The sequence below is a fragment of the Rhinolophus sinicus genome, linkage group LG06 (assembly GCF_036562045.2).
Source record: "Rhinolophus sinicus isolate RSC01 linkage group LG06, ASM3656204v1, whole genome shotgun sequence".
Classification (NCBI taxonomy): domain Eukaryota; kingdom Metazoa; phylum Chordata; class Mammalia; order Chiroptera; family Rhinolophidae; genus Rhinolophus; species Rhinolophus sinicus.
Window position 1 is genome coordinate 100,105,210 of NC_133756.1, and position 16,640 is coordinate 100,121,849.

The 16,640-nt window shown below is 32.6% G+C and overlaps 1 long non-coding RNA gene across 2 annotated transcripts in view; it reads left to right on the plus strand.

The window, feature by feature from the left end:
- The window catches only part of LOC141572197 (uncharacterized), an 839,411-nt gene extending 825,951 nt beyond the window's left edge, over nucleotides 1–13,460 (plus strand). For both annotated transcript variants that reach the window (XR_012497419.1, XR_012497417.1), the window contains exon 7: nucleotides 13,309–13,460. This is a non-coding gene — a long non-coding RNA (uncharacterized LOC141572197). The remainder of the gene's footprint in view (nucleotides 1–13,308) is intronic.
- Nucleotides 13,461–16,640: the final 3,180 nt, after the last annotated feature.

Genomic DNA, 16,640 nt, shown 5'->3' on the forward strand with positions numbered 1-16,640 from the left:
TTTTGTGATTCTAGAATGCAAGTTCTTGCTTATTTAGTCTGCCATTTGTAGGCATAAGAATTATGAATAATTTAAAATCAGCTATTATTATTATAATTTGATTTAAATAATTGTGTTCAATATTCATAAGGAAAATAAAGCAATCAAGAAAATGTTATTGAACTCAATGTGGAATAAGAACAATATATTACATATACACTGAACAGTTAGCTTATACCCAAGTACACATACACATACCCAGTAAATTACAAGAGTTACAAAGTTTGCTCTTGGTGTGAACTTAAATTATTTGTAAATAGAGAAATGACCCATTTTAAATCAATTAAAATAAACTACTTTGGCTATCTGGATCTGATGTTAATTTTCTATTTTTTCACCCACAATTGCTCCTTGAAGACTCTTCTTTTTTTTAATTATGTGCTTTACAGTTTTTTTGCATTCATAAAAATGTATAGAAAATGAATAATATGCCAGAGGTCACACAGTGAGAAATTGAAAAATATTGTACCGAACCTGAAACTTTTGGCATATAGCTCAGTACTTTTTAACTAAATTATCTTCTTCACAAGCCAAATTACTGACTTTGGGGAAATCATGAGTGCAACAGATATGAGGTTGGACAATTAAGTTCGCGAACTCATCCTAGAAAAAAATGTTACATATCTCATTGCTGAATATCACTACAGTCACCTTCAAAGTACTCCCCTTGGGAAGCTATGCACTGACACCAGCACCTAGTCCACCCTTCAAAGCAATTTTGAACTCTTTTTCTGGAATGGCCATCAGAGCTGTCATCATATTACCCTTGATGTCCTGAATGTCATTAAAATGTCTTCCTTGCAGTATTTCCTTTATCTTCTGGTAAAAAAAGAAGTCATTGAGGGCTAGATCAGGTGAGTAAGGAGAGTGTATACAGTTATTTGTTTACTGGCTAAAAACTCCCTCACAAACAGTGCCGTGTGAGCTGGTATATTGTCATGATACAAGAGCCACAAATTGTTGGTGAAAGTTCAGGTAGTCTTAACTTTTTCACGCAGCACTCCCAAATAGTAAATTTGGTTTGTCCAGCTGTTGCAAATTCATAATGAATAATCCCTCTGATATAAAAAAAATGTTATCAACATTGTTGCAATAAGTTATCAAACTTAATTGTCATACCTCATATGGATATTACATAGAATGCAACATTTTGGCACATTTAAAGTCCCCAATAAATAACTCTCTTTCAATTAGAAATCTGAAACTTGTTCTTAGATACAAATGGTTCTATGAAAATGGTTCTTAGCTAACTTCCCAGTAGCTGCTGTATCATATCTTATTTGTGCACCCCAGATGATGCTAACATGTTTGAGAATTAACATCAATCTCTGTGTGCCCAAACACGGATGTTTGTATGGTGTGTCTGTATATCAATGGGTAATACAGGAATGATCATTGGAATGGGTTTAAAATTGCTCTCAATTCAGAAAATATTAAATTAACTTCCTTGTCTAATTTAAAAATATCAGAACACATACAAATTTACCAAAAAATATTAGCTTTTTCACTTAGAGGCATGTATAGGCCGACATCATTAAAAGTTAGGTTTTTGTTTTGTTTTCCCACTTTATTATTTTTATAATGTCATTGATTGTCCTTATAAAATGAGCATCCTCCACATAGGAAATGAGCATTTGTGGGAGATTGTGAACTCATTGGTGAAGAGGTATAAAGATGCAGAGTAAAGCAATGGTTAAAACACTATCTTATAATTATTAATAGGGAGTCCTTGTAATTTTTTTCATTTTTTTCTTAAAACAATAAGTCTTTGTATCAGCACTTGTATTATTTTTCTCAAAATTATTATTCAAAACAACTTATTACATAGAAATTAAGAATTGGACAAAAGAGGAGGGAAATAAGGATTTCAAAAATTACTCTGGGTAACTTTACTAGTATGGAGATCACAATAATCTTCTAAGTTATTTTCAAGTAAGAATTAAAGCAAATAAATAAACAAAAACTACCACATACCTCCCCCGCAGAAAACCCAAGATCAATCATATAGAATATATCTCCATATCTCCTCATTCATTTACTCTGTAAGCATTTTTATAACATTTTGTATGTTAGTACTTTTGGATAAATATAAGTAAACACCAATGAGTAATATAAACCTTCTGTCAAGGAACTCACCATCTGTGGTGGAGAGAAAGAGTCAGACAATAGAGTGTGTGGTGAGAAGTTAGCACAGGGCTTGAGGACCACATTACAGGGAACTTAGATTTTTGGCAAATGTGGTGACATGTGTGTCAAGAATAATTATATCACAAATAAGACACTGTTTTTCACTCGACATAAGATATAGACCTGATACCAAATATTCATTTTCATGTACTTAAAACAGTATTATGAAAAATTATCTTCTATATTTAAGAGGCTACTACCAAAGTCAGATGGTCTCATGTGGATAGGAAATCTGGCTAATTGTTTGCTTGTTCAAACCCACTAAACATCTGAACAGTTCAAATGTTCTTGGGCACAGGATCTTCTGCTTCTCTGTCATCTCTACTCTGCATTAGAAAAATTGTAAAACAGTTTAACCACTTTAGCATATGTGCCAGACACTATCCTAAAAACTTTACATGTATCATTTCACTTTATCTTCACAACACTCAGTTTAGTATAACTGTTATTCCAATTTTAAATGAACAAACTGAGGGACAGATGAGTTAAATAGTGTGGTGGATTTCATTGCTAGTAACTAGTGTAGCCAGGATTGAAACCAAGTTAGGCTAGCTCCGAAGCCTTTGTCTTAAACTACTGCACAAAATTTCCTTAACCGTGGCAGTACACCATTTCTCTTCAAACTAACATGATACTGGCCAGCTTTTATCCTTTGTTCTGAAAATGCATTTGGCATGAAGTAAAAGATTATAAAAGATTAACTCTGTCCATTTTAATTTTTTATCCTGGCTTAATGAGGTTTAGAAGACAAAGTACCTAGTAAGCCTTCAACAGGAGAGAAATCAATAAACATAGTTGTAATATTCACAATAATGGAAGACCACAACCATTTTTTATTTGAATCTAATATTCATGTCTCACTAATGAGTCTAAAGCATTGTTTATATAATAATCTTTATATAATAATACAATGCTATCCTCCCCAAGTATTTTCTTGCTTAAGTTTATTCAGTTTAAGAAATACTATTTGCTTTATAAATTTGTATTGAAAGGTTTAAAGTTGACTGTGCAAGTGTTAGCAATGAATTATCTTGTGAATAAAAATGATATAACTGGCTAATGACCAGTGTAAAATTTACTATCACAGTTCTATTTTTTGTTTATGATTATTTGGTCCTAAATGTGGTCATTCTGCATTGAATCATTCCATTTCATCACAAATTCATGTCTAATACCCAGTGACATATTAGTAAGTCATGGTCATTTTGCTGTAAGGAGGATACAGAAATAAGATTCAAGGAAGTTGTGGCCGCTGGAATCTGTGGGACAGAGTAATGGAGAACACAGATACAGTAATGGAAATACATAGCTAGAGACCCAGAAATCTGAAAAGACCTTGAATCTGTTGGTAAATACTAAAGCATATTATTCATAGTGTGAAACTCTATGAGACTGGGAAAGAATGATTAGGAAGCTATATACAGAACAATTTCAATGCAGGACTTAGAGGCATTCAAGTTCTTATAGGCAATATGGAAAATCCTCACAAACACCAAAGACATTCAGTAGAGATACTGCAAGGATTGTGCCTCAGTAATATAACTAAACTAGTCCTAAAATAAAGGTTTCTCTGCTCTCAAAAAAAGTTTAATATGAAATTTTAAAAACTCAGAAAAGGATCAAAGTGATCTGCAAATAAATTAACTTACTGCCATAACAAAGCCCTACAAATATGCTCACAGGGAAAAAAAAAAAAAAAAAGTAAGACATAAAACAAAACTAAGCAAAAACTTCCAGAAAAGAGCATACTTTGTACTAAGAGTATCACTGGCTTGGATTATTTAAAGATTAGATATCACAGGATAAAATATCAGTGATCTTGAAGACATGATAACAGAAAATATAACTAAAACATACAGAGGGAAAAGATTGAAAAAAATAAGCTGGGTTTTAGTGCCTGTGCAACAAGTTAGAGTGATCTAACTTGTATGAATCCAAATCTGAAAATGAGAAGTGAGAAAGCAAAGAAAGAAAGAAAGAAAGGAAAACAAAACAATTTTTTTTTAATTTATTGGGGTGACAATTGTTAGTAAAATTACATAGATTTCAGGTGTACAATTCTGTATTACATCATCTATAAATTCCATTGTGTGTTCACCACCCAGAGTCAGTTCTCCTTCCAACACCATATATTTGAACCCCCTTACCCTCATCTCCCACCCCCACCCCCTTTACCCTCTGGTAACCACTAAACTATTGTCTGTGTCTATGAGTTTCTGTTTCTCATTTGTTTGTCTTGTTCTTTTGTTGTTTTTGGTTTATATACCACATATCAGTGAAATCACATGGTTCTCTGCTTTTTCTGTCTGACTTATTTCGCTCAGCATTACACTTTCAAGATCCATCCATGTTGTCACAAATGGAAAACAAAACAATTTGAAGATGTAACAACTAAAGTTTTCCAAATTTGATAAACTACAAAGAGAAATAGCCAATGATATAATTATATTAAGACATTTTAATACATCACGCTCAGTAACTGATCGATCATTAAAAGAAAAGTCAAGGCTATTCAGCTTCTGCCTGTTTCTCATGGGACATTTCCTCTGGGGAAGGCGAATCACCATGTAAAAATTTCAACTATTCTGAGACTGCCATCTGGAAAGTCCATGTAAGCTCACCTCAGATGAGCTCCTAACCAGTATCAAATCACAGCTATGTAAGAGAGCCATTAGATGTCAGACCAACTGAAACTTCAGGTGACTGCAAGCCCAGCCAATATTTGGACACTATTCCATAAATGAATCCAATCAAGTACTGTCCAGTAGAGCTCTCTCAAATTCTTAACCTACAAAATAATAGTATCATTTACAGCTGCTAAATTTTGAAATATTTCCTTATCCAGAAATTAATCATTGAAACAATCACCAAATTCATAATTAAAAATTGTCTCATACACACACACATTTCCATAACTTCTACATTGAGATGGTTTCAGTGGTACATTTCACTAACATTTTTAAAAGAAAAAATGTCAACACTTACAGAATAAAGGGATCAATTTCTACATTATTCCATGATGTTAGCCTAACTTTGTTATGGAAATCTGATACAGACGTGATATGAATTTTTTAAAATTAAAAGTTAATGTTACTTTTGACCATGGTTGTAGAAATTCTAATCAATATAATAATTAAATATCCAGCAATAGACAGATGAGATAGATGAGATAGATGGATAGATAGATAGATAGATAGATAGATAGATAGATAGATTGATAATATTCCATGAGCAAACTGTTTTTTTTATCCAGGAATGCTGCATCATTTTGATATTTGAAAATCTATCGCTGTCATTCAACATATTAACATAATGGAAGAAAATACTTACCACAATAAATTCAGAAAAAAAAACCATAATAAAATTCAACATCCATTTGTGATAAACTCTCTTAGCAATCTAATTTTCTACATGTCTATTGACAGTGTAATAAGGTATAGCCACTGCGGAAAACAATTTTGACATTTTCTGTCAATGTCAACTTTGCACATATACCAATCCAAAGGCCCTAACTTTTTACTCCAAGGTTTATATCAATATGCATTTATATGTAAGCAATAAAATACATGATAAGATTTTTTTCAGCTTTACTATTAGAAAGAATTTCAATTGGAAGTAAGCCAAATGCCAATCAACATTTGAATGAACAAAGAATTATTGTTTCATTCGTACAATGAAATACTATATCACAATTAAAATAAACAAATACCAGTAAGAACATGAATTAATATTACCTGCAAAATGTTGACTGAATAAAAGACAGACACAAAACAATACACACTATATAGTACCATTTTTTAAAATTCCCAAAGTGACAAATTTATCTGTAATTTTAAAATGTAAGATAGTGTTTACAGTTGAGAAGGAGAAGGTAGAAATTATCTAGAAGTGGCATGCAGAACGCTTTATTAGGCTTGCAATAAACCATTTCTTTACCTACATTTATGGGTCGTCAGGTATAATCACATAGAGTAACAAGTGGTGGTAGGCAAAATAGAGGCCCCCTCATAAAGAAGTCCATGTCCAAATTCCTGAATCCTGTGAATATGTTAGTTAAATGACAAAGGGGAATTAAAATTACAGGTACAATTAAGGTTGTTAATCTCATGACCTTGAGATTTAAAGGTTATGTAAGTGGGGTGGGTAGGCTGGGAGATATAGTCACACAGTGGAATAGGGAGGCAGAAGAATGAGAACCAGAGAGCTGGCTGCATTACAAGGACTTGGCCCCACATTGCTGGCCTTGAAGATGGAGGAATGAGTCCATAAACCAAGGAAGGTGGGTAGTTTCTAGAAACATTCTCTCCTACAAGTAACAGAACACCACTGACACTTTGTAGCATAGTAAAATTCACTTCTGACTTCTGCTATCCAGAATTGTAAGGTAATAAATTTGTTTTGCTTTAAACCACTAAAATGGTTGTAATCTGTTATAGCAGCAACAGGGAAACTCATATGTTTCATCAAACTCTACATTATTTGTGCACCTTTTGTAGATATTGAACGTTTTCAATAAAAATATTATATATATATATATATATATATATATATGCATGTGTGTATATTTATATAAAATCTATATTATATGAAAACACTTAATTTCACATAGCATTAACGTTCTCAGAAATCAATGTTCATAAGTAAAAAGGAGTTAATGTTTTGTGAACACTATGGATGGGAAAGATTCCCAGTGATCAGTAAGAAGACAATTTTGCTGGTGAACTTCCAAATCCCACGTGCAGGCCTAATAATGGCTCCCAAAATCTGTCCATACCTCAATTTCTAGAATCTGGATATTAAACCACATATGGTAAAAGGAACTTTACAGATATGACTAATTTAAGGACCAAGCAATAGAAAGATTATCCTAGATGATCCCGATGGGCTCACTACAACAGCAAAGATTTTTATACCGATTTCAGGAGAGTCATACTGGAGAAAACAACATGTGACAATAGAAACAGATAGAGTGATTTGAGATCATGACCTCAGGACTGCAGGCAGATTCCAGAAGCTGGAAACAGTGTGGAAAGAGCTTCCCCCCAGAGTTCCACGAAGGAAGACATCTGTGCTAACACATTTTAAACTTAAGAACTCCAGAATTACAAAATGATAAATGTGTTTTGTTTTAAGCCACTAAATATATGGTAATCTGTTACAGCGACAATAGAAAATGAGTACACCCAAACCTAGAATTAGGAAAAATGCCCTCAGCCAAATTAATTGTTTTCTTGGAAGTGTCTACTAATTGAGTTTAAGTCTACAGATTATGATTCCAGTCAAATGGCTTCACATAACTTGAATTTTTAGGCAGTTGGCAAGATTTCACCCACCTACCATCCTGACTTCAGATACTAGTAACTTTGTTAGGGTCTCCAGAAAATTCAAAGTAACGACCTTTTGAAACACAATTGTTGTTTGGTATGACAATTCTATGTCCTGAATATAAAATTGGTAGGTATAAAATTCCCTGCCTTTAAACAATTTTTAAAATCTTTTAAAAAAAATATGTAGTAAACTTCATGAAGCACTTGGTATCAAGCTAATACAACATAGAGGAATTTAATGAACTGTTTTCAGGAAGAAGCAGCTAATGAAAGAACTTTTGCTATATCTAAGACATGAGGGAGGTTTCTCACTGATACTGACTAAAATAATAAATTGGGGGGAGGTGTTTTTAATTGAATGTAAGTAGAGGCTTTTAAGTAAAGATTTAAATTAGGAAATGATTTTTAACTCAGGAGAATAAAACATTTCATTGGCCTTTAATTTTTTGTGAAATTGAATATTCTTGGACTTTTACTTACAAGAGAACTAACCTATTAGTCTTAAGTTTTGTTTTTTTTTTCTGAGCTTTTGATAATATAAAGGGTTTATATTCAAATTTTGACATTTCTATGAATTATTGACATTAAGATATTAGCACTCTTAAGTATATATCATTGGAATCATCTGTTGACCTACTTATTAATGTACTATTCTGTGCAACATTTCAGAATAAAATATTAAATAAGAAACAGAATAAAGAATTAATTTTCAGACCTCGATACAAATTATGCTTGGAATATATTCAAGTAATGTGTTAACTTATCTCATTTCGGAGCTTTTTTTTGATGTCTAAAATCTATTATACTTGTCTGTTGTCCCCAGAGAAATACTGAATACACTTGAGGAAAGATGGGAACATGTCTGCCCCAACAGCTCTCTCACTTTTTTCTAAAGGGGCCATCTACGTACAACTAGATGATGAGTTGTGTGGTAAAGCCCAAAATAATCAAAGGAAAGTGCTCAACTGCATATTAATGTAAAATATTTCTTTCCTTCTCCTGATTTATCTTTCTGTATAGATGGAATCCCATTATTTAGTCTACTGACCTCTCTCTAGCTCCTTTCTTATTCATCAGGTGAAAGGAATTATTGAATTGATGAATATGGCAATATGTACTGAACACGTGTAAACCTGTCCTTCTTCCTCTTGGGAGTGAATTTAGTTCAGAGACCAGGCATCCAACATGGCTACTTCAGGAGGCAGCCTCTTGAACAGTTCTGCTTGGTGGGTATCAGCAAACCCATCTGACTAAATGAGGAATCCACATTCTATCTTCTCATCTTATTAACTAAAGAGGTATTTTAAGTTTCCATCAGCCATTCTAAATATTTCCTCAACTTGTTCAGAAAAAATACAGGGGAAACCATATTATTTTAAAAACTTCCTTCACTCCCCAGATTCCTTGCACAATGTATTGATAAGGCAAAGGAGACACAGGAACTCTAGTGGAGTTCTAGTGCAATATAAACATATACAACCATTCAGGAAAACAAACTGAAAGCACTTAGCACAATTATATTTTATTACCTAGGAATTCAAATAATGAGAATAGTCTAGAGAAACTTTCATACTTCCATAAAGAGATACATATAAAGATTTCTATCACAGCATTGTTTGCATTAGTGAGTTGCTCAGGGAGATTTATTATTTATTTCAATAAAATGTGCTATGTTCATTGATGTAACACTATTTAGAAGCCGTAAATGATAAATTAGAGGTTATACAGCTACTTGGATGGATCTCAGAAACAATATTAAATGAGAGTAATAAGAAATATAACATTTATACTACCATATTATTTATTTACATTAAAATCACATATGTTAAAATAAAATGAATAACTTTTAAGTGTATAACTATACAGGAGTGTATTTTAAACACATTAGAGTAGGTATATAGTAGTTTCTCTTTATCCACCATTTGTTTTCTGTGGTTTCAGTTTCTAGTGGTCAATTCCAGGCTGAAAATATCAAATGGAAAATTCCAGAAATAAACAATTCATAAATTTTAAATTGAATGCCATTCTGAGTAACATAATGAAATGAGCAGGTCAAATGTAGCCTAAGGTTACACCACAATCCCTGTCTTTCACCTCACTTCATCTCATCACATAGGCATTTTATCATCTCAAATCATCACAAGTAGAAAGGTGAGCACAAGTATAAGATATTTTGAGAGTGACCATTTTCACTTAACATTTATTAGTGTATTGTTACAGTTGTTCTATTGTATTTGTTATTAATTTCTTACTAATTTATAAATTAAACTTTATCATAATTATGTATGCATAGGAAAAAACATATATATGGTTTGGTATTATCCATGGTTTCAGGCATCCACTTGGGGTCTTGGAATGTATCCCCCACAGATAAAGGGGGACTACTGTATATGGAGAGTAGGTACATAGCAGATGCGAGATTGGAAAAGTGTGAGTTTACAACATAGATCCCTGAGTGGGCCTCACACTAGAGATATATATTTAATTACATTAAGACTGGAATTTAGGAATAAGCATTTTTGTTAAACATGTTCAACAGTTTTTAAACTCTAAGACTGAGAATCATGGATAAATAGATTGTTCAAATTACTCAAGATTTTCACACTACATCTTAATATGCTTTTCAATACTACCTATCCTTCAACATATCTTCCTTCAAGTGACCCTTTACTCATTCCTCAATAGAAAGCTCAAAAGCTGTCTTCTCCATGAAACCTTCAATAATTCCCCAGTTTGAGAGGAAAATGTTATCTCTCACCTTTTAACCCTAACGGCAATTTTAGAAAATTCTCTTAGGACACGTTTCACATTTTAAATTAATTTTATTTGGCTCTATGCTTTCTCATTTTCTTGATATGAAGCTTATTAAAAGAAGGAAAAATGCCTCCAATATCCACCTTCCACGCCTCAAGCTTTTCAGTTGTTCAATGAATGTTTATTGAGCAGATTAATGAATTCACTAATACCTATATGTGGCACTTAAATATATTGCTTTGGTATTTTAATCCTCTATAGAAAATCAGTGATGGCTACCAAATAATTTGATTTATTTAGGTTTTTTGTTTGCTTGCCAATAAATGTTATGCAAAAAGCTCATATAATTTAAAATATCAGTATTTTTAAATAAAATCACTTGTTTTCAACTAAATACAAATCTAAATAACTTTTTTACATGAAACTTATTTCTATTTCTTCTTCTCTTAAAAACATGTTTTGCTTGTACTCTTTTTAATTTCAGAAAAAATACGTACATTTATTCAAAGTCAGTAGTAGTAAAGATGCTATGATAAATAGAGATAATGAGAGAAATAAAGGGGATTCCTTCAAAATAGAAAGAGCACCCAATGAAAAACAAGAGAAAATAACATTTAGAAAGCTTAGCTTGGGTTAGTTATAATTAGAAGTAATTTTCAAAATATTTAAAATTTGGAAAGACACAAGTATAGAACAATCAGAATGGAGTTAGTCCACAGCATTGAATCAAGATCTTGGAGGCCTTATTGTCCTAGGAATTACTATATTAATTTCTATATTAGAGCAAGTCCAAATTTGATCCAAGAGCGGGAACAGAGATCAAACCAGTGGCTATTTACCAGCTAATATGAACGTATTTCCTTATTTGAATAATTTATATATCTGTACCAGTACATATGGACTGAATAGCAAAACCTGTTATGATTAATAACAATAACAACATGAGAGTGTTCGAAATATTAAACTGTATATATTTAGTATCACATTGTTGCAAAGTTATTGAAATTTTTTGTATAAATCTATATAGTTTGCCAGCTGCACTCTTCAAATCTGTTCAATTCTAGCTGCAGTTTGAAACCATTATGGCTCTTGACTGTTTTGGCTCATATACTGATGGGGATCTCTTTATGCAGTAGCTGACTGGGACTTCTAAGGAAGTGACAGCTATTCCAAGAATCTTTCTGTTACTGGCCATCCATTTCTTTAGTTCAAAGTATATTGGGGAGAATCAGCTTAAAGTATACTGAGGACATTTATATTCACCTTCTACCTTCCAAATTCCCAAGATGAATTTGCTTGTTTATCCCCCAGCATCTTGCCCACATCACTTCTCTTCTCGAGAATATATAAACTTCAGCTACCACTTTGGATAATGGAGTCTGGGCAAGGAATGGCAGCCAATCAATAATAGCTTTTTGTCTACATTCATATTGCTTTGGGAATACTGGCTAGACAGTAAGCTGAGCACTCTTACTTAAATGATACCCTTATTAAAAAATTAACCTGACATCATGGTATATATAATAAAGAAGCATACTTAGAAAGGAGACCGGTGTACATTCCCATCTCTTTTACTACCTAGCATTGTGAATTTGAGAATGACATTTAAAATCTATATGCTGTCATTTCCTCATTTGTAAAATAAAGAAGTTGAAGAAGAAAATCTTCAAGGCTTTTTAAAAAAATACTTTATTATTACCATTTGTACTATTGTTTTTACAATAATAAAAATATCCATTCTTCTCTTATTTTAGTTGCACGAAACGATTGAGTGTATTTTCAGTGAAGTCAAATAGATAAATTTACATTTCATCTTCTCTAGTTATATAATCTTAAAATCTGCATTATTTCCATTTTACATGATTTGCAATGATATTTTATTATTGTTACAATTATTATTGTTATTATTATTATTATTATTAAAACTGTGTCAGATAAAATGACTATAGGTTGTTCTGCCAACTTTCAAGCATTCAGAAAAAAGAAAATTCAACAGTGGAAAGTTGCATCCAAGATATCATGTTTTCAATTAATCTAGGCCTTTTCTTCATCTACAATTTTTTCTCCAGTTATTAAACCTACCAAATGTTAGTTTTTCATATTGCTGCCCAGAAAAATGTGATACTTCCCAACCTCTCTAATAGTTACATACAGCCAATGAAAAGAACCCGAAATCATCCAGGCAATTTCTAAGAGGTAAATTAGATGTTAGGGAAGCATCTCTTTTTTCTCTATTTTATCATCTCTGCTGGATGAAATGTAGACATGCATTCGAGCTACCTTAAGTGACATGGATAAGAATGACACCCTAGGATATTGAGCTACAAGGCAAAAGAGGACTAGATCTATAATAAATTTACAGAATTTCCACATCATCTTACACTTCATATGCAAGAGAGAATAAAATTTGTCATTTTAACGGCAATTGCCTTTTAAGTAATTTTTTATTTACCAGATGCTGTCCTGAATTCGTAAGTATGGTCTATCTGGAACAAGTTACAAATTGTGTGTGACAACTGTTATGACAGAAATAAATGAGAAGAAATTATCTACAGTAAATGGTGATGAAGTAGGCCTTTAGGATTAGGGATGGAGCAGACTTCAGTGGAGATTGTTTCCTTAGAGTAGTTAGGGAAAATGTCAACTTTCCTTGGAGCAAATCTGAGGAGAAATGTCCAGAACACATTTTTATCTTTCAGTTTTTAAAATGCCTTTTTTTAATATCATTAAATATTTCTAAGAAAACATTTAAACCATTTCAGTTGAAAATTTAACACATATTGTTTGTAGTTAAAATAGAATACTTAATATATGATTATGATATCCCACATTCAGAGAAAAGTAACTTGAAACTAGTTACTTTTCTAATGGTTTTCAAGAACTAGGAAAAATTACAGAACCAAATATGAATTGAATTTATAATATACTGATTTAGTCTCCTAATCCTTTTAAAACTTTTTCCTTTCTTCCCCTAAATTTACTTTAAGCTTTTGTTCCTTAGGTGAGAAGGATCCGGGCAAGAGTTTGTTTTTTCTGGAGTGGTGGCTGAACCCCTTCTCCAATTCTGCTCGACGACCCAGGAAGGCCTCTGCCTTCTCCCGGACCCTCAATTTTTCTCATGAACACTCTAGGAGAACCAATGGGAGAGTCTGCGAATTGGTGAGAAATTTTGTATTATTGGATCCCTGAGGTTCTATACTCCCCTGTCAGACTACATTAGGCTTTAGCAATTCATTAAAAAATGTTTAGCTCAGTCCCTACTCACTTGCAGAGTGATTCTGTCTTCGTCTCATGCTGACGACGTGTAAACCTGTACAGACACCTCACTAGCCTTGGAGAAGTATGTCAATTCTAGCTACTGGTTTGTCCTAACATTTTAGCTTTCTAATATGTTTAAAACAAAAATTAATTTATTACATTATCTGGCTTTATATTATCCGTTGGTTGGGAGTGTTAGATTTTCAGCTTTCTATACCCAAGGCAGCAATTGGAAGTTTCTTTAAGTCCCATTAACATGTTTTTGATTGCATGCTTCCAGTTTACTCTTACTTAATATGTAGTAACCTAGACTGTATATTTATAACTTGTCTTATTTCAGCACAAAAATTTTTACAAGTTTCATTTTTTTCATATTTTTAGGAAAAAGAAAATTTGTCTTAATCATTAATTTTATTTTACCACTAAAAAATAACCTGTCACTTCCCCCATGTACCAAATTTGACCATTTATTTAACTTATATTTATTGGGTAGCAATGAACTTAATATTGTGTGCAGTCGTGTAACAAGCCCAGAATATTAACATGTTCATCCAATAACAGACTTCACTTTCATGTGCATCCATTCTATATGAATGGAGTTATTTTATTATTCAAGCTTCTAATGATAGTTGAAAATGTCACTACAATGAAGCCTTCTTTTAATAACCAAGACCACTTGGCTAGAACTCTGCCTTCATTTCTAGCCTGTATTAAGTTATTTTTCCTTCAGATCAAGACATAGTTTTTGTAATATCTATCTGGTATTATAATCAATTAGTATTTAACCTCAGACTATGGATGAATCATCTCTCTTATTTCAAACATTGCTTCATAATATAGATTACTTTGCCATGTTTAACCCAGTGTATATGATTACTCTGATATCAGTTTTGGCTAAAAGAATGGCTTAATTATTGCCTATCTTTGGATACTGAAATTTGTTTTGCCACCTATCATAGAAGCCCACCTAAAACTACCGTTTGGTTTAGTCTCATTGCCAAGGGTCATGTCACAATACTTTTGAAGCATAACTATGTCACATCTATATTAGGTGCAGTTTTTATGATGATGCTAGTAAGAGCTACATATCAGAGCTCTCTGAAGTTGTTATACTTCCATGAATCTTCAGCTTCTATGTAATTAAAACAAATTATTTTACTACAATGTTAAACTAAAAATATTATAGTTTTCTTGATCTAAAGATCTTTTTATCTCTACAATTATTATAGCAAATGTGACCTTGGTCTTGGGAGAGGGGAAGGGAATTTTTTCTGTTTTTATTTGTCTCTAAAATTTAAGACTCTGGTTGAGCCTTCTGTTCTATTCTTTCTTACAATCAAGGAACATTTATTTCAATGATACTTCCTTCTAAATGCATTGTTTCTCCTCCCTCCCCACTTTGTTGTAGAAAAACATGTTTAAAACTTGAAATTCAAAAATAAATAGATAAAAATGTACTAACTTATAATGACAAATTACTAATATCATACAGTGTCACCATTTATTATCTCACATCTTAAATTATAACACTTTAAAATTATTGTTAATCATGTGCTGATATATTAATTTCATACTCAAACCATCAAATTTTCCCTTAAGTACCCAATTTTTTTCTTTTCTTTCTACTATTTATTTCCCCCAAAACATACCAGTAGTATTCCTGATAATCTTATTTTTTAAAATGTATTTCTTCATTCACCAAGAATGTGTTAAATGGCTAATATGTACCAAGTACTGATGGTTTAGGTACACAGTGATGAAGAAAATAAATACTCCCCTTGCCCTCATGGTACTTACAGACTGGTAGTGGAAGGAACAAGGAAACATCATTTAGACAGAGCACTTATTTCCCCGCCTTCCTATCTCCATAGGGATGAAATCCATTTTCTATGTTTTCTATGGTTAGTGAGTTTAAGAGAAGCAACGAGCATATTTGACACAATTCTTTTTTCTTTTCTTTGGGGGATTTTATTACCTCCAAGTTCGGAGTTTCTGCTTCTCCATGTAGTCAGTTTGACAAAGGTGTGCCTTCATGGAAGCTGTCCATTACAGTCTAGTGTGGCCTCTAATTTGATAAGTGATTTTATCTAATCCAGGAGCAAAATGTTAGCACACCCTCTTCTCCACAGGTGTAAGGCAACTTCTCCATGTAGATTTTATCAACAATAATGCTAACACTTTTATATCCACCTCTCTGTCTCCTGCAATTATCTCTTAATTGCTTCTATACCAAAGAGTTGCGTTAATTATTTTAATACTTCACACACAAAATGTCAGCTGTATCAAATATCAACTTGCATCAGCTATGAAGAAGTGTTCAAGAAGCAGAACTTGTGGAAAAATCAATACAAAGGTCAGTTTGGGTAACATTAGTCACTAGATTTTCATAAGCAGGTGATCCACGTGTGCCCTTAATAATAGGAGCCCGTATAGGACTTTGGTAAGAAGACATTTGTGATTTTACTTTGAAATACACCCCGAGGTGACAAGGATTTGGTATATCCCCAATATGATACACCATGAACCAAGCAAGACTTTAGTAACAACATATGTTTTTCCTTTTACCCTGTTTTTCAGTCAGTACTACAAACCAGACCAAGACTCTTTTTAAAATTTAAAAGGCAGATAGAGGTTTTCGCTCTGTGATTCAGAGGGCTAGTATCTAGTTTTAAATTCTTAAAACTAAGTATGTGGTGTGCAGTGCAAGAGTAGCTTCTTCAGATTCTATTTTCCTTTCATGATTTGAATAGCAGTGCCCACGCTGCTTAACCAGCTGCAGTGATTTTGTTTTTGAATTGACAATCTGTCTTACAAAGCACAATAAGTTTCACCAGTGCCAAGTTTACTTACCATCAATAAAAACAAAACAAAACAAACAAATGAAAAAAAAAAATCAGCGCAGGCAACAAACAATATGCACAATGATAACATAGTGATAGCATTAAGAAGGTCATGAGAACAGTTCCTGAGTATCCCCAAGTCACTTCACTCTTGGAATATATGTGTTACGGAAAGCAGGATGGTTGGGCGTAGACCGATATCAGTTCTGGGGTCTTTTTAGCTTTTATACTTTGC